Here is a 25,777-nt window from a genome sequence, read left to right as displayed (position 1 = left end):
ATTCTATCCAAACTTCAAAAATCAATTTCACATGCACTCTGAAGGCTTTCAGATCACATTAATCCTCTATAATATTCATTTGGTCCTCTTACTGAACTTATGTAATATTTATTCTACTCAACTAGAGTTTAAATCCTTATCAACAGAATTTATATCTTACCCGTTTTTATAACTGTCACATACAAAAGACTCTATTCAATAATCATCTGCTCAACAGTTAAACTGCAACAGCAGAAAAACCTCCCATTCAATCATTTCAACAAAATTGCTGCCAGACTTTTGAATGACTTCCAAAAGAAAAGACAAGGATTCCAAACTTCTGCATTACTAGGAGCCACTGACTTCACAGTAATAGATTATTTAACTTAAGCTTAACAACTAAATAACTGAAAGCCTTCATTCTGGATGAAGAAACTGGCCTAGGGATGTTAAATGATTCAATTCATACAATAAAGCACTTATTGAGCATGTATATATAATGCCTACTATATACTGGGTATACAATAATGGTTAAGATACAGTTATTTTACTCAAGAAATGCACAGTCCAGTTATTATTATATTTTTAAAAATAAAGCTAGAGAGAAGCCACCTAGTTAAAATTTCTCATGGAATAAATCAAAGTGTGCTTTCTTCCATCAGCATGGATTCCTCAAAATGTGTTAACAATACTCTACTTCTTACAGAAAATGAAAATTTGTCTTCTCTAGCCTTTATTCCAACACAATAAATTTGAGAAAAAAAATCAGTTGGAATATGTGGTATCATGTGGGAGCATTATTCATAGATGAAAATAAACCAATAGGCAAAATAAAGGTTTACTAACTTAAACTAGTGATATTTGAATGAATAAAACGTTTTCATTTATTTAAAGTTTAAATTAGTAGTGATAAAACTGCCATCTACTGGATGTTCACTGAACTACATGAACAACTAGGGCTATCAGTACACATCCCGGTCATCAAGGTAACAATTTTTAAACCAATAAAAAATATCAAGACAAAAAACCTCTGATAAGCATATATTTTCCTATACTTAAATTATTAACTGCAATACAGTACTCTGGACCTATAGCCACTTCTACAATAGTCATCCCTCTTTTAAAATGACTTCAAAATCCTGAAATGAAACTGAAACTTCCACCTGCTTGTAGGTTGCAACTATATGTACTTAATTATACACTCATCAATCATTCATATGACATTGATATGCCTGTAATGTAAGGCCATTACGGTGACTATATCAGTACAGCAGAATATATAACAAAAGCTGCATGTGCATACAACACTACGGACTGTATTTCAATTTTGTATAAACATTAGGATCAACAAAATGAATACACAAAGATGCACATAAACATAGATGGTGCCATGTACAACTAAGAAATATGGCAAAACACTGTAATTCAGAGTTATCTGTTAGGCAAACATGATACGAGATAGTTTCATCTTAAAGAGTTCTCCATTTCAGGGTAGAAAACTTTATAAAGTCGTACCACCTGGCCAATGAGCAGTTTACTGACAGATTAAGGACAGAAAGTATAGTACTCATACCATATCATTTCTCCCCTAATTCATTGCAGTGTTCTACAAAGTTTGTCTCTACCCCAGAAGTCCTAGTTTTGCAGATATAATGCCCTATGAACATCGCCTATGACAAGGAAAGCCTGCCAACCTTCACATAAAGGACACATTGTTATCAACAGCACTATCCTCCGCGAAAGCGTGTCTAGGCCGGAAGAACCACCTTCACTTTTGCACTAGGTGGTAGCGGTGCCCGTGATACAATCAGACTCGGCTCATTCCATTGGTCTTTGCCTAGGACCCCGATTCTGAGGTCGCCGGGACGACCCCATGCCCCCGCAGCGACCCAGCTGCCTACAGAGATGCCCTCGGAAATGGTCTAACTCTTGGGGGCAGCGCTAACGGAGAACTTAGGGCCCAGGCCGGGCCGGAAGCCAAGGCGAGGCCCGGGACGCCCTTGGAGGTTAATCCGCTGGATACCAAGGGCTGGGGGAGGCTGGGGGGCGGCACTGAGGTGCGGCGTGGGAGGACGGCGAGGTGACCTTTCCTGCTCGGCTTCCCAGATCCTTCGCCGGTCCCTAAAGGAGGTCAGCGTGATGCTTCGAAGATCCCACGAAGCCCCGTGAGAACCTGCTACTCACCCCTAAGGCAGAAACAGCGGCCGCAGGATCCCTCAGCCAGCCTCACACAGGAAGGAAACGCTGCCTGGGAAAGAACGCTTCCGGCGGGAGCAGCGACCCGCCCCCTCGCACTGAGCATGCGCGACCCGCGGCCGAAGTCCTGAAGCTTCCTGGTTTCCGGGTTTTGGAGGTGGTCGAGGGAGGGAGAGCGAGGTCGCGCACCAGGCTCTTAACCTTCTCTCTGCCGGGCTCAGACTTCCTGTGAAGCGGGTGTGTCTACCTGCCGCTTTCCCCAAGCCTCTGTGTTTAGCTACTGAGTCTTAGACATGGAAATGGGTCAGGCGCTTGTCACATGAAGTCTGCCCTGCTCGCGGGCTCTCGGCGCAACACTGAGAAAGCCGGGAACCTTGGGAGTGCAAAGAAATGCTCTCAGTTCCCTGCAAATTTCTTCCCTGACTTCTGCTTGATCCATAGTTCTGCCCCTCATCTTTTTCTTCGCCCCTCCTCATTGTGTAAACTCGCACGCTACTTGCTGTTCAGTCCTTTAGCCAAAGTACTGACGCGCATGGCCACCCCCTACCCCTCACCATCTGTCTTTCAGTTTTTAGGATGGGCTCACCTTCCTCCCTCATGTCTGCGCGGACAAACAGCTGGGGGTGGCGCCTGCATATCTTTTTGCGAAACGGCTGTGCCGCCCACCCAGGTTGGCCTGATAGTCGCGACAAAATAGGGCATCTGATAACAGATTTTGCATTTCGGTGACTTCCCCTTTTCTTTTACCCCTTCCCCTTTCCAGAATGAGAGACGTGGCACAAGAGGTCCCCAGGGAGAAAACCTGAAAGCCAGCGCCTCCTTAACACAGACTGCTAGGGGGTGAGACGACATTAGACGCTGTCCCCAGATAGAAGCATCACTTCCTATAGAGACGGTGAGACTAAGAAGTAATGCGACAATTCCTCTTACTCCGCTCCTCGGGAAGGCAGTTTGTGCCTCTCTGCCTCAGGCATCATCCTTGATAGCTAAAATTCTGCAGCTTGATTGTTGACTTTAGCAAATGCTGCCCTTGTTTCAAGCTTGTGATTCTGTAGTGAAGATGATAGCTACAGTTTACTCAGTGTCTACTAGGTGTCAGACAGTATGTTTCTATGTGCTTCATATCCATAATCTAAATAAATCCCCCAAAACAATCCTCTAAAATAGCCATTATTTACCTTTTATTTATCATTTATAGATGAGCAAATTTTAAAGCTTAGCAAGATAAACTTTCCTAAGCTTATGCACCTAACATGTGGCAAAATTTCATTGAAACCTAGATTTCATTCAAACCCTACACTTTACATTCTCTATTTGAAGTAGTAATTTAATACCAGTTTAAAATCTAGGTGAAAGAGGTACCTTTCATTTCGTCATGAAATGACAAAACTTAAGTCTTTAAAGGGTAAGGATGGGATGACAGGAAAGCATGAATGTTTAAAAACTATGGTTTCATTGACAAAAATCAGAGTGGAATTTAATACAGTAAATGGTTCATGTTTTACATCCATGCCTTTTCATCTATATGTGTGTCTCTACAATCATAAAATAACTTCTAAAAAAAATTGGCATGAAGCTAGGTTTGGGAGTGCTAGGCTGATTATTCAGAGATGAAGATAAACCTTGGAGAACAGAATGATTATGAGACCAGGACAATATTTACAAAAAAGTCCCCACAAGCCATGTGTCAGCAGTCTTGGAAGTCTTGGAAGAGAGTCTCCACAGGATCACTGGATCCCTGGGATTATCCTCTGTCTAAGTCATTCTTGGGATGCTTATGGAAACATGCTTTGACGAAGCTAAAAGGTAGAGGTTATTGAAGGAAAGAAATATTTTAGGTTTGTAGCCCACTAGGATAAACACATCCACTGGTAAGGAAAATAAGCTGAGAAATTCAACATGGTAATGTTGTTTTGGTGGGGTGGGAGGGTTGGGGGGTAATTAGGTTTATTTATTTAAATAGAGGTACTGGGGATTGAATCCAGGGCCTTGTGCATGCTAGGCATACACTCTACCACTGAGCTATACACTCTACAATTGAGCTGTACCCTCCCCCTATCAAGATGGTAATGGATTTCCGTCATCCTCTGAGTGAAACTAGACCAGCTAAGAACTTCACTTGCCTTCATCTAAGGACCAGGGTAATCAGCTTACCCAGTTTGTCTGACATTAAGGAGGTTTCTAGAACATAGGACTTTAAATGCTCAAACAGGGAAAGTCTCAGACAAGCCATGAAAATTTAGTCACTCTACCAGGGACATCGTAAATGAATTCTAGCATCAGGTGGAGTTCTCAATATGGTTGCATCTAGTCTCAATTCAGCTGCTTAATACCTGGGATATGATTGTGTAGGAAAAGAAATTGCTGGATAGAATAATCAAGACTGCCTGTAAAGCGTCTACATGACCCCAAATAAATGTTGCTACTCGTTCCTTTTCTAGTTGTTTGGCTATAAACCACATACCTACACCTATACTCTTTGGACCTAGTTTTCATTTAGCAAATCCTTCTATGTCTAGACCCTACAATATCAAATTATTGCCTTCCCACATACCGTGTATATTCATTCCCAGCAATCACTGAATCAACTAGATTTTTCCAGAATAGAGCCGAATGAACATATGCTTTTCATCCCAGGATAGCTTTATATAATCTCTGGCAGCACAAAGCACCATATTTGGCCCACAGTAGGGGCTCAATAAATAATTCATTATGTGTAATATTAATCAGGAAATTATAACAACAGACTTTTATAGACTTTCTGAACCTTCCCTCTGTGATTGTCAGAATCAAGATATTAAAAATAATTATGATATTTGTTATAGAAAGGTTTTGTTTGTTTTTTAAAGACAGCTAGTGGCAGTTTCTCCCCATGGAAATGAATTTTCCTTTGTTTTTGTTAGTTGGATGGAGGTGTGGTTAATTTGCTCTGCAGCCAAGGTCAGTCAATGCTCTGGACCTTTGAAGGGGAAGGGATTCCATCGATTAGGGGTTCTAGAATTTCACTGAGTCTGTTCACTTGGACACCTAGGCAAAATTCAGATTCCTGGGTCCCAGGCTTAGAGATTCCGATTTATAGATTTTTGGCCCAGGTATTTGCATTTTTAAAACGCATCTGAGGTACTTTGGATATAGGTAATTTGGGCCCACACTTGAACAAACTCTGCCCTAGTCAGTGATAATTTCAGAGGTATTTTTACAAAAATCTCTGCTGCCCCCGCCCCCAAAGCTTATCTGGTCAGCTGAACTATTAAGCCAGCTGGGATACATCAAGAAATCAAGGCAAAGAAGCCTCATGATGAGATTCAGAATAAAAGATCTTTGGAAGGAAAAACAAATCTGTACTGTTTGGATAAATAAACCCGGTAAAACCGACCCTAGTCATTGCTCATTAGAGGTAACTCACCTGATGGTGATTTAAGAAAGAGCAGAACTTCAACAAATAGATAAATTTATATAGCGGCAATTAGCCAGTCACTTGGCAACCTTGGTTCTTTTAAAAATATTTCATTGGAAAAGAATAATCTTAATTATTATTTTGACAAGTTAAATTAAATAGAATGGGTGGAGAAAGAAAAGTAAAGCAAGAATATGAAGCTGTACCTGGAGCCATGAAAGCACTGAGAAGGACTAAGATTGAGGGCTTGAAGCTCCAATAGAAAGAATAAGAATCAAGGCAAAAATAATGGAAAATTAAAATTTCAACAGATTGGAAGGAGTGGAAAGATGAATTGATAGCTTCATTTTATAAAAAGCACAAAGAGCTAAATGATGGAACAGCAAAGTTCAGAGAACGTATTGTAAATCTCCTTGTCATGCTTTTATGTTTTTAAACCTTACACATAATTTAAAATGAGTGTATATAGAAATGAGTATAGATGTAATTTTGTCATGTTATCAGGGTAGTGCTAATCCGCAGGCAATCTTCCATTGCTACATAATCCTTTTTCTCAAGCACTACTGCCAATTGTACATTTTTTTTTCAGTTTGTGCTACCAAGAAACATTTTCTCAAGCTTAGATATTTATTTTAAAATCTACAATATTTTGTTGTTTAGCTTTAATACAGTACTGAAAATACATTGTTCATGTGATACTCTCTGCGGAATGTGAGGACTGATCAAAACGGAATTGCTTGGGAAGATGTTTAACCTTACTGTAGCCTCATTAGCAAGCGTTTTAAGGCGTAAATGAAAGAGTAATCTCTCTAGGATTTATTTGGGAACTTCATAAATGCCTTTCCATATGATTTTAAATGGGAGGGAAGATAGGAGGGATTGGCTAAGGAGAACAAAGATATGAATTTACCAGCCAAAATAGAAGAAACAGTAGTTGAGACATTAATTCTCAGTTCCTGTAACAGCAGATTGATAGATGAAGCATAAAACAAGACCAGATGCTGTGGTTTCCAGGATGCACTTGGCTTCCCATCCTTTCTAACCTGGAGCATTTTTTTTTTTTTTTTTTTTTGCTGTAAGTAGGTCACTTGCTTGCTCTCATTTACCTGATTCTAGGAAAATGCCCTTGAAAGTATTTAGAAAATAATACTTTTTGTTAAGCTAGTGCTTAACATTTTAAAAGTTAAGATTGCATAAAACCTCCTCCACCCCATTTCTCTATCAAAATAACTTGTAACCTTGAAGCACAAATAAAACTAAAATGGACAAGAAGAATTCAAGATCTTTTATTTTCTAAACACAAGTACATTTAAATCTGTGTCCATAGCACTGGCATAGTGTTCAGCTCACAGAATTATAATTGGGGTTTAAGTTTTTGTATTCTCCTATTAGCTGTGAACTTCTTGAGAAAAGAGAATACCTAGGGCATAGGAGGGGTTTAACAAATGTTTTAACTAACTGTTTCCCCCTTCTGACATATCTAAAGGGGCTTTTCAGGTACCATTGTAATAGATTTAAGGTGACCAGAGGGGGAAAAAGAGGAAGGAAAGTCAAATGGCCCAAAGACAGGGCATGTGCAATTAAACCATTCTACTGACTGTAATTATATTATTGTTCTGTCATGACAGGTTTGTTCCTGATGTGTCCACCAGAGGCCAGTCCCAGCAGGATGAGTCTTAGAATCCATAGGGTTTAAGAACATGAACATTGCAGCCCAACAGACTTGGTTTTGGATGTAAGATGTGTTATTTACTAGCTCTGTGACTTTGGGCAAGTTATTAAGCTCTCTAAGCCTCAAGTTCCTCATCTTTAATAGAGGGATAATAACAGTACATCCAACATGGGGTTGTGTTGAGAATTAAATGAGACAGTGCATGGAAAGTGCTGAGCTCTATGCCTGGCACTTAGCAAGTGCTCAATAAACATATCATTGTAATACCACAGATGATATTTTCATTATATTGTGAAGTGATAATCTCCCATTTCCAGAAACCTGTGAGGACAAAGATTCCTTCATATTGCCTTAGTGTTTGCTTGAGGACTTAACCTCTCAAGTTTTCAACCATGGTGTCTTGTCTGGGAATGTTTATCTTCTCTGACTTGTGAGGAGTCCATGCCCCTGTCTCTTTGATCTCTTAGCTCTCTCCTGTTCAGCTTTTTCTTTCTTTCTTTCTTTCTTTTTTTTTTTTTTTGGTGAGGGAGGAGATAATTAGGTTTGTTTGTTTGTTGTTTGTTTGTTTAATGGAGCTACTAGGGATTGAACCCAAGACCTCATGCATGCTAAACATGTGCTTTACTACTAAGCTATACCCTCCCCTTTCTCCTGCTTAGTCTTAATACACCCCTCTGGCTGAGTCTTAACTGATTAGTATTCTATAAACCATTTGTGATAGTTATATAAAACGTATAGGATTCCATCCTTAGGACCCCCAGATAATTAAGCTTCAAATATTGATCAATCCATGAAAATAACTATCTGGACATTTCTCAGTTCACTGAAGACCATCATTAATATTGGCTGTTGTTCCCATCTGTCTAAAACAGCCATTTATTGAGCTGACAGTTTTTGCTCTCATGGAGTTCTAAAGACTAAAACATTTTATAAAAATGCAAGTCCTCGTAGAATTATTGATTTTTTTTTTTTAGGCTAGGAGGTTATCCTATATTTCATCCCCACTCATTATTTGTTTAGGGAAAACTTCCTTACTTAGATTGCTGAGTGAGTTTTACACAAAAGAAAGAAATTAGTTCAATGGATGAAAATGAGATGCTGAACAGAATTTGAGATTTTAGAGGTCAGTACTTTGCATGTCTTATCATTTCTTTACAAACTGCAACCTTTTATTACCCTTGAGGACTGTCATAACATCAGAGCTACTATTCTTCACATAAAATTTAATCCATTTGAGCATAACATGTTTTTTAAAAACTACTTACTCTCTGTAACTCATGGAAATACTCCTAAAATTGAGGAAGTTTCACTGAGCAAAAGAAATGATATATCCTGTTCAGAGACTGAGTGCATAGCTTCCAAAGGCAAAGGCAAAGGCAAGGACAAAACTTGCTAATTTTAAAAATATTTAGGAATGAATACCTACTTTACCTTCTTCTTTCATCTTCGAGAGGCCCAATGGTAGTGCACTAGCAAGCTAATGTTAAATTTGCTCTCCCCACCTGTTTATTGCCAGTGTTTCTGGAACCAGAAAAAAAGGGTAAGAAAATAAAATAAAAAAGCAAAACCTGTAACTTAAGTTAGAGAAGTGCAGTAAATCAAATATACTAGGATGGCAGTGCTCAAAGTCCCATTCAATTTCAAAATAGTGAACCTGATAGAGCTTCACAAACCTTCTCTTTTCTAGTCTGCTGCTTACTAGGTTTAAATACCAGAGTCATTCTGAGAGCTTTGAAGGTCCAAATAAGACCTAGAGTCAGAGGCATGCCCCACACTTATTTCTTTATGTCTTCTGAGTTCTCAGGTAAACAAAGGATCAGGAAAAAAGGATAGTAAAGGAAAGGAAACAAAGAGTCGACTCCCCAACAGTGTTCTCTTCTCCTGTGGTATTTTGCAGAAAGCTGAAAAGATGCTAATGATTCTTAACCTGCTGAAAGCAGCATTGGAATTCTGTCTGGATGTTCTTGAACCTCTGACTAGACAGTGTCCCACCTTCCACACTCCAGTCCATCCATCATTCATCCCTACTTATGCTAGAGAAATTGGCTTTCCATAGTCTGTTATCATGTTTTCCTCTCAGACTAGTATTCAAGGAGCCTCCCCTGACCACTTCCTTGGGACCCTTGGAAGTAACCAGGAAAACAGTTTAAATGAATGGTGTCTAAAAAGCCATGAAATACAGTGGTTGTCTTGGGTTTTTTTTTTGGGGGGGGTGAGCATAGAGGAGGAGAGAGTGAATAATATATCTTCAGTTGAGACAATCATAAGGATTTCTAGTCTATGAACTCACATTCATAGGCCAAAACCAGAAGACAACTAAAGATCTCTGCAGGGGGGACAATATTTTCTCTGCATTCCATGGGAAGATGGGGTCTATGAAACTCCAATTTAATGAACATCCCCAAATTCTGTTTCTGTGCCCAACACACAAAAGTTTTTCCAAGTACAGGGTTGTTAGGTAAGTGAAGAACAAACACAACCTCTCTTAAAATAGTTTAAAGCATGCAAGATGTAGATTATTGAGTACAGTATGTGAGAAATTCTAAATTATAACAGTACTAAATGACAGCTCTGTGATCTGTCCCATGTTAGGTAGCATTTATGTGTGTTCTCCTCTGAAACTGAAATAGTTCTACCAACTTCATAATTTGTGATTCTGTGATTCATTCGTTCTGACCTCAGTGGCAGAGAACTTTTAAATTTTCTCCTCCTTTGAGATCCAAAAAATGAATGCTAAATTTGAACTCTAGGTTTGGGAGTTTACTCTAAGGTATGAAGAAGTTGTGAAGATTTCTAAGATTTGTGCAGTAATCCCTTGCCAACTGCTATTTTGCCAGTCGTAGTTTTGTTACAATGTGGTTTTCTATTTGTTTGCCTATATTTTAAAATCTGCGATCTCCATGTATGTATATATGGTTAGGTTTAGTTCCTTGAAACCGAAAGAACTTAATTACAGTTATTCCTACCCTCATGTGCACTCTTACCCCAATCTTATGGTCAGATGGTGAAGGGAAAGGAGGTCTGCTGTTCACCATCCTCTTCATAAATGATGAGTGGAACATGACAGTAGGAGGCTGGGCCTAGAAAAACCATGCCCTTCTTTTCTGGAAAGACCAGATGGCTACTAGGAATGTTGCCAAGGCTTGCGAAAGTGATACAAGTGAGAAAGCAAATACAAGAAAGCATTAAATATCAGTACAGTAAGGGCTGTGTCAAGAACTTTAAAAAAAGAAGTGTGGTTAATATAAACTCCATCTTGCACAGAAGATCATGGCTTTCAGAATATAAGCTTGTGAAGAACTAAGGGGAAAGATTCTTTTCTGCTTTATAACCAATTTTTTTGTTTGTTTTATTCTCTTGTGAATTTCCTATCCTTGAACTTGCCAGTGAAGGTTTTATCTATCATGGCACTTTTCTGGAATGTAACCATCACCACCCCCAGTTGTTGAGAGATTACTGTAACAAATACTGAAAACACTCACACAGATTCTCATGAATCATGTTTAGTTGAAAACTAGCCAAAGAGGAGGAGTAAGGAGGTGAGGACATAGATTCATTTCTACTTATGTGTTCATATGTACCTTTATTAACAGAAAAAATATTTTACCTCTCTCTCTCTCTTTTTTTTTTTAATCTCATGATCTAGGAAGTACATTCAGGAGTAAGAAGCTCTGTACCTTTTCTGCATAATCCATTTTACTGTTAATTTCATTGTCTGTTGACATACTGGTGGTATGTTAGCTTGGAGCACGTCTCTCTCACAGAAGTAACAAACCAACATTAACACATACATCTTTAACCTGCATAAAGACACATACATCTTTAACCTGCATAAAGACAGCTGCTCCAGTGTTATGGAAATAGTTCAGGAAGATCTAGGTGTATATCTAGAAAGATATAATTTCAAGGACTCACACTCTCTACACATCTCTACAATAGAATACTACTTAGCAATAAAAATGAATAAACTATTGGCATGTGCAACATCTCAGATGACTCTCAAAGGCATGCTGAGTAAAAGAAGCCAGTCCCAAAAAGTTACATACTGTATGATTTAATTTATATGTGGAATTCTCATAAAGACAAAACTGTAGTGATGGAGATCAGATCCATGGTTGCCAGGCGTTGAGGCAGTAACTACAAAGGGGTAACGCGAAGGAGTTTCTTAGGATGATGGAACTGTTATATACCAGGATTGAAAAGATTATTAAAGCCATTGAATCTTTACCAAAGACAATGTGAAATTGTAGAAAGAATGTATGATATGGAATTAGAATGCCTGGATCAAATCACAGATTTGCCACTTAGTAGCTGTGTGTTTGGGATAATTTATTTAACCTCTCTGAGCCTTAGTTTCCTCACATACAAAATGAGGATAGTGACTACATTATACAGTTGGTGAAAGGATTGAAGGTAATGTTTGTAAAGGACCTCGAACAGGCATAAGAAGCATTTAGTAAGTGATTGTGGTTCTTGTGATCATAACTGTCCCAATTGGTCATTAAGCTTATTTGAACATTCTTGGTAACATGGAATTCACTAACTGTTTAGGTAGCCCATCTCATGTTTGGAGTACTCTTCAGTGTTTGTTCTTCCTTTTACTGAGCCTAAATCTTTTCCCATAGAACTTTTCCTGTGGTTTTCATTTCTGCCAGTGTGGCTGCACAGATTAGGGGTATAAAATCAATTAAGCATGTAATCTAGAAAGGAATATATTCTTTAAGAGTGATATAACCAGTGTGGGTACTCTAGCTTTATCAGCACAACTTTGGATCAAACTAGCTTCCTTTTCCTCAAACCCACTCTTTTGATACCTGTTGAATTTACTGTAAATTAAAGCCCGTTCATCTTCACTAGTGCTGTAGCCAGAGCTTGAGTTCTGCATGCCGTTCCTGTCACAGTTTTGAGGAAGAGACTCAAGTGCAGAACCTTACAACTAAATCTTTATCATATTAACTAATAAACTGGCAAAGTTCCACTTGAGTCATACAATATAATTTGAGTATTTAATCAGATACAATGTGGCATACCTGTAAGGTCATGTAGCTGACAAATGGACAAGAACTTTGTGCCCTTTACTTAACAAACACCAATATAGTATTTAGTATGTCCCAGGCACTGTTCTAAGTGCTTTACATATGTTAACTCATTGAATTCTCCCTCATAATAACCCTACGTGGCAAGTATTATTATTATCCTCAGATAGGGAAACTGAGGCACAGAAAGATTAAGTAATTTGTCCAGGTCAAATAGCTAGTAAGTGGCAGAGCTAGAATTTGAACCAGGATGTCTAATTCCAGAGCCTGTGTGCATACTCATTATGCCCTGTTCCCAAATTTGTCAAAATTAAAAACAATTCTGTTACACAGATTATAAGGACTCATTAAAAGCAAGAAAACCATGATAAATTAACACTGCTGGATTTACAATCTCTAAACTTTATGAAACCTCTATTAGTACCTTTGGAGTGCTATGAGTTTGATTTATGAGAATACAAAATGTTGACTGGAAGCAATATCTAGCTCCATTCTAAGTAGGAATGGGCTTTAATGGTTCATTTTATACTTCAACTGTACAATTGAGAAAGAATTGATGAATGCCTCTGAATTTTGATCTCCTCGTATGTATGTCTTCTGATAAAAATTATTTTCAAATGTTGACCAACAATACATCATGTTATAGTTTTATTTTTAAATTAACATATAGTAAAATTGTGTGTACATATGTGCATGTGTCTACAGTTCTATGAATTTAATACAATAGATTTATATAACCACTGCTATAATCAAGATATATAACAGTTCCATCATCCTAAGAAACTCCTTCGTGTTACCCCTTTGTAGTTACTGCCTCAACCCCTGGCAACCATGGATCTGATCTCCATCACTACAGTTTTGTCTTTATGAGAATGCCACATATAAATTAAATCAAACAGTATGTAACTTTTTGAGGCTGGCTTCTTTTACTTAGCATGCCTTTGAGAGTCATCTGAGATGTTGCACATGCCAATAGTTTATTCATTTTTATTGCTAAGTAGTATTCTATTGTAGAGATGTACCACAGTTTGTCCATTCATTTGTTGAAGGACATTTAAGTTATTTCCAGTTTTTGGTCATTATGAATAGAGCTGCTATAAACATTTGTGTGTAAGGTTTTTGTGTGAACAGAAGTTTTTATTTCCTTTGAGTAAATACCCAGGAGGAGAATTGCCAGATCATATGATGAGTATTTTTTAACTTTCTGAGAAACTGCCAGACTATTTTCCACAGTGACTGTACCATTTTGCATTTCCATGAGAATGTATGAGCATTCCATTTGTTCTGCATCCTCACCAGACCTTGATATTATCAAGTTCTTTGCTAGCTAATTTCAGCATCTATGGCATCTCAGCATTGGCCTCTTATCCCATGTAAGTTTTGATTTTCCTAGTTATTTGTGCACTGAATAATTTTTAATTGTCTCCCAGACATTTAAAGTATTATAAGTCTCTGGGTTTTATTTAAATCCTATGGAGAATACTGATGATGGTGATGATGATTTTTAGCAAGCAATAGAGCTGGTTGTGTTCAGGCCACAAATTTTAACTAGCCCTCTGTAGGTCGTGTTTTCAATGTCAATTTTGTTTTCAAAACATTTGCAGTACGATTTGGATCTATCTCCTGTGGGAACCACACTCAGTGATCAGTCTGGGACATGTGCAGTGGTATATCCTTCAGTCTCAAAGTCTTTGGTATGTTGTTTAGGGTCCAATGCCCCCTTGTATAGCTTGAGGGTGAGGGTAGATGTTTACAATCAACATTGTTACTTTCCTGAGACCCTCCCTCTCCATGATCTCTGGTACTGTCTGGTTCCCTAGATTTCCTCTTTCAGTCCTACAGTCAGAATGCTAGTTCTTTAGTGATCCTGCTCTGTTGCATACTCTCTGGGACTGTACCATGTCCAGGGTCAATCAGTATATGGACAGAGAGGAAAAATCAACTGGCGTTCTGCCCATTCTCCTGAGACCACAGCTTCTCCATAGAGGAAGTTTCCCCCCTCTCAGAGATTTTGGTGTCTGGGTCCCCACTGCCATTGCAGTTGCTGCTGGGCTGGTGGGATTGCCTGGGGCCTGGGGCACTAGAGAACAGAAAAAGAACAAAAAATGGCAGATTTCTCCTATACTTTCTGAGCATTAGGAAATGCTTTTGCTGTTCTTTGAGCTGGAACTGGGAGGCTTTCCCCAAAACTAGACTGGTAGCTTTACAGATCCAATTAATTTTTTATTGTTTATATAATAAAACACACCTCAAATATATATTGATAATTTTGACATGTTTATACCTTGGATTAATATACTGCTTAATTGTTTGGTCCCTAGTCTCCTTGACTAAATTTCCTTAATGTTTTACTGTAAATAATCTCAAGGCTAAGTGACCTAGGTCCTATTTGGGCCAATTTTTATGTCTTTGAGACACTTACCTCAAGGACATATAGTTAGAAGCCCAAAGTCCATTTCTTTCACTTACAACACAGTCAAATATAAGAAAAGACAGTAGTGTTGAGTAAATATATGTAATTGAGTAGTAGAAGATAAAGGAGTTTTCTTATTTTTTCCAGATAATAGTTTTAAATAAATTCATATAGAAAAATAAAGAAAACATTAATAATTCTTGACCATGAAATGTGAAGGACGAGCCCTCATAATTGGAGTGGAACTAGGCTAGAACTAGGCTATTGTCTCAAGTGGGCTGAAGACTCTAGAGCAGATCCATGAGCTTTGGTACCTAAGGCAATTTCATGTTATGCTCTATTGCTCTCCAACAGATGGACTTCTTTCTTTTCTTTTTGTCCCCTACTAATCTTTTCTATCTCATCTGTCCCCTTTTCTTTTTCCCTTCTTCACAATTTTTTTTCATTTGTGATCTTGGTTAATCAGTGGAGCAGAATTTAAAGAGGCAGCTGATCCTTGAGGGGAGTGCCTTTTCTTTATCCATCTCCATTTCCCATCTTTTCCTGGTACTCTTGCTCTGTCCCCATTCCTATTCTGCCTTTCCATATTGTCCTTCTCCCCCGGGCCCTGCTTTAGCTCTGCCACTGTTGGCCAGAAGACAAGGCTTAACTCTGCTTGGTTCACTTGAAAATAAAAAGGTTATTACTTGTTCTGGAATAAGAGTATGTAGTATTCACCTCCCACACTCGAGTTTTCTTAAAGCATTACATTGTTCCATAGTTAATAAGAATGATTTGTGAAATCAAACCTCAGTTGTGATTTGGCCAATCCATCTGAGACATAATTAAAGAAGAAATATTAGAATGTAATAATTTCATAAGAACTTGTTTGAAAGAGAAAAGTTGGCCTCTTGAATAGAATTAGGAGCCTACATTCTGGGGAATTTTGGTTAGCTATGCTGCAACTGAGGGAAACGTACATTACTGTGTTTGCTTTATAATTAAAAAGGCCTCATAGACCTTTTATTCCCCTCTTCAGGGCACAAAATACTAACTAAGCCTGACATTTGCTCTGTTGATGTTCCCTTTGGGAAAAAAGATAGAAATAGTGATAAAGTCCTTTCCAGATTATATCTCACACCAAAGTATAGAAGGAAAGGTTTATATAACATGATATGTAATATATGGATATTATAATCTAAGGATTATGTTCTATCCAGCTGATAAGTTATATTTGTATAATTAAGTATATATTTGAAACAGTGTGTAGTCTTTTAGTCATTGAGCATATAAATACTTAACTGGGTGTCTATCTAATATGTAAAAAAAAAAAAACTGCTAGGCATTATAAGAAGCACAAAGGCTTGCACAAGATTCTTTTTTTTTTTAACCACCAAGAAACTTGGGAATTGGGATAGCCACACTGAAGCAAAGAGTGAGATATAGTTAGGAGTTGGCAGGGCTTAAACTAGAAAGTCAAGATGAGGGTTTGATTCTAAGCGGTACTGTACCTTGTGACAACTGTGAATGAGGCTGGTTCTTGGGAAGCTGGTGCTAGTTTGCTCTTTATATAATTCAGCTGGGACTGTCATCCTAGTTTGTAGGAGATACTGTGCAGGAAGCTATCAAGACGATGGAGGAAGTGACATCTGAACCTGGAGAGAATTTTGTATGGGTGGGAAAAGGAGATCGTGTGCATTCTTGCTCATGTCACAATGTTGCACATGTGACTTAAGAGAAGAATGTGGCAGTTCAATGTGATTGGACCATTTCATTAACATACCTGACTTGTGGATGACTCAAAGGCACATGCAGCTTACTTAAACTCTTAACTAAAACATTGATATGACATAAGATTATAACAATAAAAGACAAAAATTACTGTTTATTGGGGACATCCTGAAGGACCCGGGGAACCCTTATTTTCTTATCATCTCCCATCTTGCACAGTTGATAGCTATTCGTCATTCATTTGGCATTCACTGAAAGCTTACCATGTGTCAAATAATATGCAAGGTGTCAGACATGGCAGCAAGGAGAATACAACTGAATTAGATATAGTATCTAATTAGATATAGTATCTAAGCACTCAATAGTGGTACCAGCTAACAAGGAGCACTTATATGGTGTTTGATATGTGCCAGTCTTGTTCTAGGTGTTGTATATATCCTCCCTCAATCCTCATAACAACCCTGTGAGGTAAGTACTATTATTATTCCCATTTTATAGACGAGGACACTGGGATACAAAGAGATTAAGTAACTTGCCAAAGATCTTACAACTGTTAAGTGGCAGAGCAATATTTGAAAGCAGACAGTCTGGCTCCAGAAATGGTGCTTTTAGCCTCCATACTAAATAGCCTTTCAAGGAATTTATGATCTCAGTATACATAGTTAAGTACCTCCCCTCTCAGGGTACGGCAGTGGGGAATGGTGTACAGGGAAGCAAAAAGTGATTCAGATTGTTTCCTGTAAACTAACACCAAGGGTGTCTGCCTCAAGAAATGCGTCAGTTTGTGCTCCAAAGAAAAGAATGGAGTAACAAGAAAGTTTTAAGTGTAGCAAAATGTTGAATATATTTACCAATGGATAGCAATCCAGTTTAATTTTATATCCAGGGCTACAACCCTGCATCTTCCTTTCACATATACGTTATGAGAATTAACAATTACAATAAATCTGATAACATTTCTCTTCTCCTTTTCTTTCTCCTCTGGTGGAGTTACTTATATAAAGCCTTCTTCTCTATGGAGGTTTGGTTCTGTATGGGCATGTCTGGTGAACTGATGGGAGGGGTCTGCTGGGAGAGTACTTACAGACTACTGGAAACCTTAGGGAGAAAGTTCCTGGGGGTGGAAAATTAGAGATGATAATAAAGCCACAGCTATTTGAGAAGAGGGATGATTTCAGTACTTGTGATACAGAAGCAGTGTAGAGTCAAACTGTAAGAAAAACATCAGGTGTATTTCTGTTGATCATGCCTGTAGACTATTTTGTAGTAGTATGTAATCAATAAATATTCATTATTATTTACATCACAGTGCTCACCCCAGGCTGTCCTTGTAGAAACATATTTACAGAGACCTGGGAGAGAAAATGTAAACATGCCTTTTTTTCTTTTTTTTTTTGCCAAGGGTCTTCTTAACACCTTACGTATGCCCTTTAACGACCCTATACATTTCTAAATATTATCAACAAACATTAGTAATAATAAAATATTGGTAGTTATTATCATTATTACTTTTATGTCCTCATTTTATGTTACACTAATTTTATTTTGAGGTTAGTGAGAAAATAGGATTTAATTTTCAAAATATTCAAATATTCTGTAATGAAATAAAATATGAAAAATAATATGTATAACCAAATCACTATGTTGTACACCAGAAACTATTATAACATTCTTATAGTAGCCTATAATGAAAAAGAATACATATATATATATAACAAAATATTCAAACATTTTAGTAGATTTCTCTAAACAGAAAGAGAGGGATGAAATTCGTATATATAGACAAGGAATTTAATTGTCATTCCTGGGCCTTATGGATTTTGCTTTCCTACAGAAATGAACTGAACTATGATTTTATTATCACAGAATTAATTTCTTGCTCAATTGCTTATCTCACCTTTGGAGATTTATTTGCTCAGTCACTAATGTTTCCTCCATTCATCTTTCCTATATGAATAAATAAATACCTTACTTCCTCTTTCCAGGCAAGTAGAAATTTCAAAAAGATGATGAAGAAATTATTTTCCTTCTGATTGGTTTTTGGCTCTTTTATTCTCCCCTCCACTCCCAGCAAGGAGTAGTCATTAAAATGCCTGAGACAAGTGTGGAGCCTTCATGACCATAACTATGATATGATCATGTTACACACCCATTCAAAGTTCTCTGCTTCAAGGCCAAGGTTTGGGTGATGTCAAATAGCCTATGGACTTTCTGCCTCCTGGACGGTTTTCTTTGTCCGGAGGATAGGAAATGAGAGAAAGATGAGCTCACTGTAATTCTGAGGATCAGATTTAACTAGGGTCTGGTAAATCTTGAGATAATTCTGTATTGATAAATTTATCTAATTTATTCCTTTTAACTTGGTGTATAATATTCTATCATCTGAAAACATCACATTGTATTTATCCATATTAATGGATATTTAGGTTCTTCCTCATTTTTTGCTATTTCAAATAATATTGCCATGAAAATACCCATGTATGTTTTCTTAGGCACATGTATGAAAGTTTTTCTAGAGTAGGGGGTCTTTAAACTTTTTTGTTTGCTTATTCCATGGACAATTTGGAAAAACTTTTCTTCCTTAAACATTTTAGAGCTGGAATTGAACTTTTCATCATGAGTGTAAGTAGTTGCAAATGGAGTCATTTCCTTGTAAGGTAAACTTTAACATTTAAAAGTAGAATTCTTAAATGTATCCAGTGGGATATACATACTGTAGTGATCTGATATATTCACCATTTCCACCAAAACATTAACAACATGAACAAGCTTTTCTCTTACAGTTGGAAATTTTACATCACTTCCTTTTCTCTTTGCACTTGAATTTTCTTTCCACTCCTGCCCTAGATTTTTATCTGAATGTAATATATACTATGTGTGAATATCTTTAATGATCACTGTATCATATTTCTCTGTGACAAATTGTATACATAAATTTAAATTATATTATGCTAAATTCCTTTGACCATAATACTCCTAAGTATTAAAAATTATTCTGAATTATCATTAATTATGTTTAGTTGATAATTGATCAATTAGATACTTTTAAATGTTATAATTACTAAATGTAAAAAAGAAATCAATGAGGCTTAAAAAATTAGTTTGCCTATCATAAATGAATTTTACTTATTTCCATCTCAGGTAGATCAGATTTAGGAGGGAGCATATGTAGGAGTTAAAGATCTGGAATTGATCCCCTTAAAAATATCTGAGCATCTCAGTTCTCTAGTTTAAAACCACTACTCTGAGGATTATACCCGGGAATAGAATTGCTACTGTTGGAGTCTCCTAAACTGTATGACTGTTTCACTGAACCCACATTGTCAAGAATGTTGCTTTGCCTCTCAGGGACTTGGGAGAAGTCCCTCCGAAGGTCCTACATGTGAGTCATAGCAGTTTTCTAATTTGGGGAAAATCCATGGTCACTTTATTTAAATAACTGGTGACCAATGAGTAGTAACCCAGTAGGATTCTATGAGACATTTAATTTTTCTATAATTTGCTTTGTGACAACCTCTGGAAGAATTTTTATTCATGATTTTCTTTCTTTAAAGGGCATCCTTAGTCTACATTAACAAAGAGGGTACAAAGACAGCACTGTAATTGGTTTGCATTCTGTGCCCTGAAGCAGAAATGCCTTTAAGGCTTCCTTTACCCTCTGTTAATTGCAAAATAAACAGACGTCTAGCAGAGAAGGTTATTAGAAATATTTTGTGCAGTTTGGGAGAATAAGAAGTTGGAATTGCTTGACCTAGCTTCTAATAGCAAACCCAGGTCAAGGAAACTACCAGCGTAAGTATACTACCAAGATAGGTTGGTCTTAGTCAACATTCTGGTTTGCAAATTTCTGGATATAGCTGAAAATGATAGTACATTTCAAAAATAGAATAATGGCCATTCTCAGTCAGGGACCAGTTGAATTCTACTTTAAAGACTGAGAAAACTTAATGTGCCAAATTCAATTCATAAGGAAAAGTTGACCATTAATAGGACAAATGCCTCAATATTATAAAAAAAAAAAACAGAATATGAAATGTAGACAGTCCTATTGTACAGTTATAAGTTATTTTAAAAATCATTATAAAGACATAATATTTTACAGTTAGCAAGTCCACAATAGCACATTAATAATATGGCACATCTTAACTAAGGATTCTTTTGTACTTGCTTCAACAGGTGATATAGGAGGAGAGTGGTCTCCTAAGCTCTGACAGCCAATGGCCTGAGGCTGTACTGTGGGAGGCAGCCAAGACAAAGGTATTATGTCCCGGGAAATTTTCAGATAAGATTTCTGGCTCAGAGCTAGTAAATGAGAGTTTTGTTTTGTTTTTCTCAGAAAATAAACAGTTTCTATCTGTTAGCTTTCTCTCAGATCCTCAGTTTCATGAAATTTATGTTAAGAATTTGGAGTATTCCTAAATTAATGTTTAAGTACCATGAGCTTTGCTTACAGACCTCCCTTTCCTTTATATTTCCTGAAATATAAAACCTGTACATCTTTTAAAAAATGCAACACATTCAAGTACAATTAACTAGCAGAAATTCACAAAAGAGAACTGTTCATCTATTGTATTTAGAATAGATAAAATTCCCCTTCAAAGTTAGGTCTGACATTAGATTTTTCTATGGTATTCTTTCTGAAGTTCCTACGAGTTAGAAAAACCTAAATCATAATGAGAGTGCCTTTAGAATTTATTTTATTAATCCTAAGATGTTGTAAATAGGAAACATATAACTGGGTAGGGTCTATAACTGCTTTATTTTATTATTCAGTGGGACCATGGGATTAAATAGTGGCATACCATTGGGCCACTAAGGTTCAGGTTTAAAAAAATTAAATATAACTAAAGATAATACATTCATGTGGTTGAAAAAATCAAAATGCATAAAACAACAGCATCACATGCAATGTGGATTGTGGTCCTTGGAGCCGTGTCACTTGGCAGTCCTGTAAATGTCACCTTCCCACCTGGTCTTCTAGCCATATCAGTTTCTTATACATTAATAAGGAGAATCTTGGCACATAGAGGTGAGGAGGAGGAAAATGGGATAGGAAGAAAGAGAACGGCAAGAAAGAGGGCAGGAGAAAGGAGACTGGAAGGGTGGGAGGAAGACGGCATCTTAGTCTGTTCGGGGTGCTCTGACAAAATGCCACAAACTGGGTGGCTTATAAACGCAGAAATTTATTTCTCAGTTTTCGAGGCTGAATGTCGAAGATCAGCACACCCACGTGATCAGGTTCTGTGTCTGGCAAGGGCCTCCTTCCCAATTCATAAACAGCTATCTTCTAGATGTAACCTCACCTGGCATGGCAGAGAGGGAAGGGAGCTCTGTGGGGGCCTCTTCGGTAAGGGCACTAAATCCCATTTGCAAGGGCTCTGCCCATATGACCTAATCACCTCTCAAAGTCCCCTCCTAATACCCTCACCTTGGAGTTAGGTTTCAGTGTAAAAATTTGGGGTGGGACACATTCAGACCTTAGCAGAGGGGAAATACTGAGGCTTTATACAAAGGATCAGCAACTTTCTCCCAGCCCTCTCTTGCAATTGTCCTTTGTGTGTGTATATTTGTATATGAATAGACAAGGAAGAAATGGGAAGAGTAAAAAGGAGGGGGAAAAAAAGACATTCTGGGGAAGGGTAGTGGTGAGCCAATGGGAATTTTTCACCCAGTGCCTGTGTTGCACGAATAGGATTCTTTGTATTGCTTTTTTCTTTCATATCACTTTCATCTCATGTCAACCAAGTATATTTTATTATTCTGAGGTTTAGGTTTCAGGAAAAAATTCAGAGCTAATAGGCGTAAGTATTCATGGAAGAAAGGGAAGCAGGGATGTAGGCCTCTACCATCCTCACACTAGAGACAAACTGACCTTTCTCCACTGCACACTGGCCTGATGAAATACAGGATTAATCTTGCTGTCTGCACTGACCTGCTCAGACAGCAAATAGATTTGTTAACTGATTTTTGAGCCCTGAAGATGTTACCTCTACCCATGCCTGGCAGCATTTTCATTGACTCCAACTCTTCAGCAGGTGGCAGTGTTCCCCTCTATTCCCAGAAGCTTTTGGCGTTTCCTTCCTTTCAAAAGAGCACGGTCCCTTTTCTTTTTTCAGTCCAGGTATAATAGTTGCCTCCTTTCCATCCTTTCTCGTTAGATAGTCTCCCAATGATCTTAGGAACTGAAGAGGAGAAGCAAATTTGTAACATGCAGCAACTCATATTTTCATGTTTGATCTTTTAAGGCCCTAGTCCTCATGGTCTGATTTCAGGACTGTTATGGTGAGCATCAGTAATACTGTTTACTCACCGTCTTTCCCTATTCCAAACCCTATTTACTATCTCTTCTTAGGTAGTCTTCCTGTTGCCTTCATTCTCCTTTGTCCAGGGCTTGAAAATACCACGAAAAGCCTTCTCCAGTGAAATTTCTCTCTAAGTAACTCATTTAGGTCTCTATAAAAGCGAGGTTTTCTTCCCATCTTTATTCACTGAAGGATATCAGGGAATTTTCCAAACCCCAGTCCAGGATTCTCAATGAGTAGCTACATAATCTGGGCATATAAACACCTTAGACTGCAGTTTCTTCACTTGTAAAGTGGAATTGGTGAACTAAGGGATCTTTGAGATTTCTTGGATCATAAGGTAGTCTGCCACTGCTCTGAATGGTGGTGTGATTATTTCTGGAGCATATTTTCTTTAAGCAGCAAAAGTCATTCAATAGTACAAAGAGTGAAGAGTAGATCTAGTAGAGATAGTTGATCTAGGAGAGAGGATGCTCAGGGTAAGATACAACCTGTCTACTACACAGCACCTCTGCTAGACAGCACTTGTGGCAGATATTCTCATGTATTTCTCTTGTGCTGCAGACACCAAACAGACCTTTAGGCTTAAATGCTGGAAATTCCTTATTGATCTCATTAATTTAAAAATGAAAGTAGAGTTGAGCTCTCTCCCTGGTTTATTTGATACTTCAATAATAGGTATTTGTTTATTTTTAGTCTTAATTCTCTTCGATTGAAATAACTTTTTTGCTTTATGAAAATGATAAATGATCATTGTAAAGAATCTTCAAATCACATAGAAAGCAATAAATGGAAGAAGTTCCTCTCCCTCTGAGGCCCTCCCTCCCCATCCTAACTTCAGAGATAACCAGTGTTATCTTCTCTCTGGTTTATTCTTCCAGATATTTTCCGTGTATTTATGCAAACACACACATATATATATGTGTATTATCACTCTTATTTTATTTCACTGAATTTTAATGAACCATTTTGTGAAATATATTAATCCTAGAGTAGAATTATGCATATGAAATAGATAAGTGAGCAAATGAAAAGATTATAGGATTAAGGAACAAAATGGATAATCAACTGAAAACATTCAGTTGCTAATCAAATTGTCAGCTGATAGTGGTGATTCTTAAGTGATAGAGTCTAGGCAGAACTGACCATGGAAAACTGGCTCTTTTGAAGAGTCATTTATAAGGAAGACAGCTAGGGTCCTTGTGGTTGATGACCACTAACAGTTCCTCCATCTCTCTACAAACTAGCTGCTGCCAAGAGGTGGAGTCTTTTTCTCCTCTTTTGAATCTTGGTGGGTCTGTTACTTGCTTTGGTCAATGGAATGAGGTGAGAATGATGCTACTCCAGTTCTGGGCCTGGATCCTGACAACTTCAGTTTTTGCTTTCTTGGAAAATAATCACCATGTGAAGAAGTCTGACTACTTTGCTGAAGAGAAAGGCCTCGTAGAGGCAGTGTGCCTCTCCTTCAGAAGATAAAAGAGTAAGGAGGCAAATAGGTACAGCCAGCCCCTAGCGATTCCAGCCCCTCCAGCTAAGGCATTAGACATGTGACTGAAGCCATCTTGGATCCTCCAGCCCAAGTCAAGCTACCTCAACCAACATTACATGAAGGAGGGACAAGCTGTCACCACCATCCTGTCCACACTGCAGAATGGTGAGCAAGAAAATGGTTGTTGTTGTTTTGAGCTGCTACATTTATTTTAAAATACTCGTTTATTTAGAAATGAAATTCGAGATAGTGTGGTATATACAATAGATAATAGAAGTTGATGTATGAAAGCTGAGTGCTGGCATAACAAAAATCTAAAATGTGTGGCATTGACTTTGGGACCTGGCATTGGGTGGAGTTTGGAAAGGTAATGAGATAACTCTAACTCTTAAAAATTTTTTTAGTTTAGTGTTTAAAAAAATATTTTAAAACAATTTAAGCTTACAGAAAAGTTGCAATATGGTACAGAGTTCATGTATATTCTTCACCCAGCTCCCCTAGTATAAACAAAAATAAATTACATAGCCATAGAATAATTATCAAAACCAAGATATTAACATAAGGTACAGATCTTATATGAACTTTACCACTTTTTCCAGTGATGTTATTTTTCTGTTCCAGAATCCCACATTTACATTTAATTGATATGACTCTATAGTCTGGGAAGGGATTCTTTTTTTTTTTTTAATTGAGATGTAATCAACATATAACTTTATATTAGTTTCAGATATACAACATAATGATTCAATATTTGTATGCATTGCAAAATGATAAGTACAATAAATCTAGTTAACATCTGTCACCGCAAATAGTTACAAATTTTTCTTTCTTTTTTTTTGTGAAGACTTTTAAGATCTACTGTCTTAGCAACTTTCAGATATACCATCCAGTATTATTAACGAGAGTCACCATGCTGTACATTACATGTCCAGATTTATTTACTTTATAGCTGAAATTTGTACTTTTTACCCCTTTCCCCCATTTCACCGCCCTACAACCACCAATCTATTCTCTGTATCTGAGATTGTTTGTTTCTTAAAAATTATTTGTTTGTTTTGTTTTTTTGAATTTCACATATAAAGTGAGATCATACAGTATTTGTATTTCTCTGTCTGACTTATTTCACTTAGCATAATGCCCTCAAAGTCCATTCCTGTTGCTGCCAATAGCAAAATTTCATTCTTTTTTTTTTATGGCTGAGTTTTCCATTATGTATGTGTGTGTGTGTATGTGTGTATGTATACATATATGTATATTGCATCTTCTTTATCCATTCATTCATCCATCTATGAACATTTAGGTTGTTTCCACATCTTGGTTTTAAAAAAGAACTACTCAGTGTTTAAACAGAATGTAGAAGAAATATACAGGATCTAGGGTCTTTATAGTCAGCAAAGGGGTCTGAAATTAAGAAACGGCCTCAAGGCCTTCCTGTAGAATGTGGCCTCAAGGAAACAATTTAATCAAAACTCTGCTAAGACCTCTGAAAAATTTAAGACATTGCTTCACAGACCCTCTCATCTTGACAAAAAGTACTTCTAAGAATCTTGAGGGTGGTCCAACAGCAGCCACCTTGACAATGC

At 37.4% G+C, this 25,777-nt stretch overlaps 1 protein-coding gene and 1 long non-coding RNA gene across 6 annotated transcripts in view; one reads left to right on the top strand and one right to left on the bottom strand.

Annotated features, from left to right (window-relative positions):
• Positions 1-2,268, bottom strand: part of ATAD1 (ATPase family AAA domain containing 1) — a 44,088-nt gene extending 41,820 nt beyond the window's left edge. Inside the window, exon 1 of the mRNA XM_006188915.3 lies at positions 2,164-2,268. The gene's annotated coding sequence lies outside the window, so the exon portion shown is untranslated. The remainder of the gene's footprint in view (positions 1-2,163) is intronic.
• Positions 2,269-2,273: 5 nt separating this feature from the next.
• Positions 2,274-25,281, top strand: LOC106730145. Of its 5 annotated transcripts, XR_004323917.1 has the most exons (5): positions 2,274-2,412; positions 2,939-3,070; positions 7,201-7,307; positions 20,580-20,660; positions 23,953-25,281. It is a non-coding gene; the product is annotated as an uncharacterized LOC106730145 (long non-coding RNA). The 5 variants fall into 5 exon arrangements; XR_004323919.1 differs by lacking the exon at positions 7,201-7,307; XR_004323916.1 differs by having other exon boundaries at positions 20,580-25,281.
• The last annotated feature ends 496 nt before the right edge of the window (positions 25,282-25,777 follow it).

Source organism: Camelus ferus, chromosome 11 (assembly GCF_009834535.1).
Source record: "Camelus ferus isolate YT-003-E chromosome 11, BCGSAC_Cfer_1.0, whole genome shotgun sequence".
In the NCBI taxonomy this organism is placed as follows: domain Eukaryota; kingdom Metazoa; phylum Chordata; class Mammalia; order Artiodactyla; family Camelidae; genus Camelus; species Camelus ferus.
The sequence above is the reverse complement of the archived record's forward strand: the minus strand, read 5'-3'. Positions and strand labels throughout refer to the sequence as shown.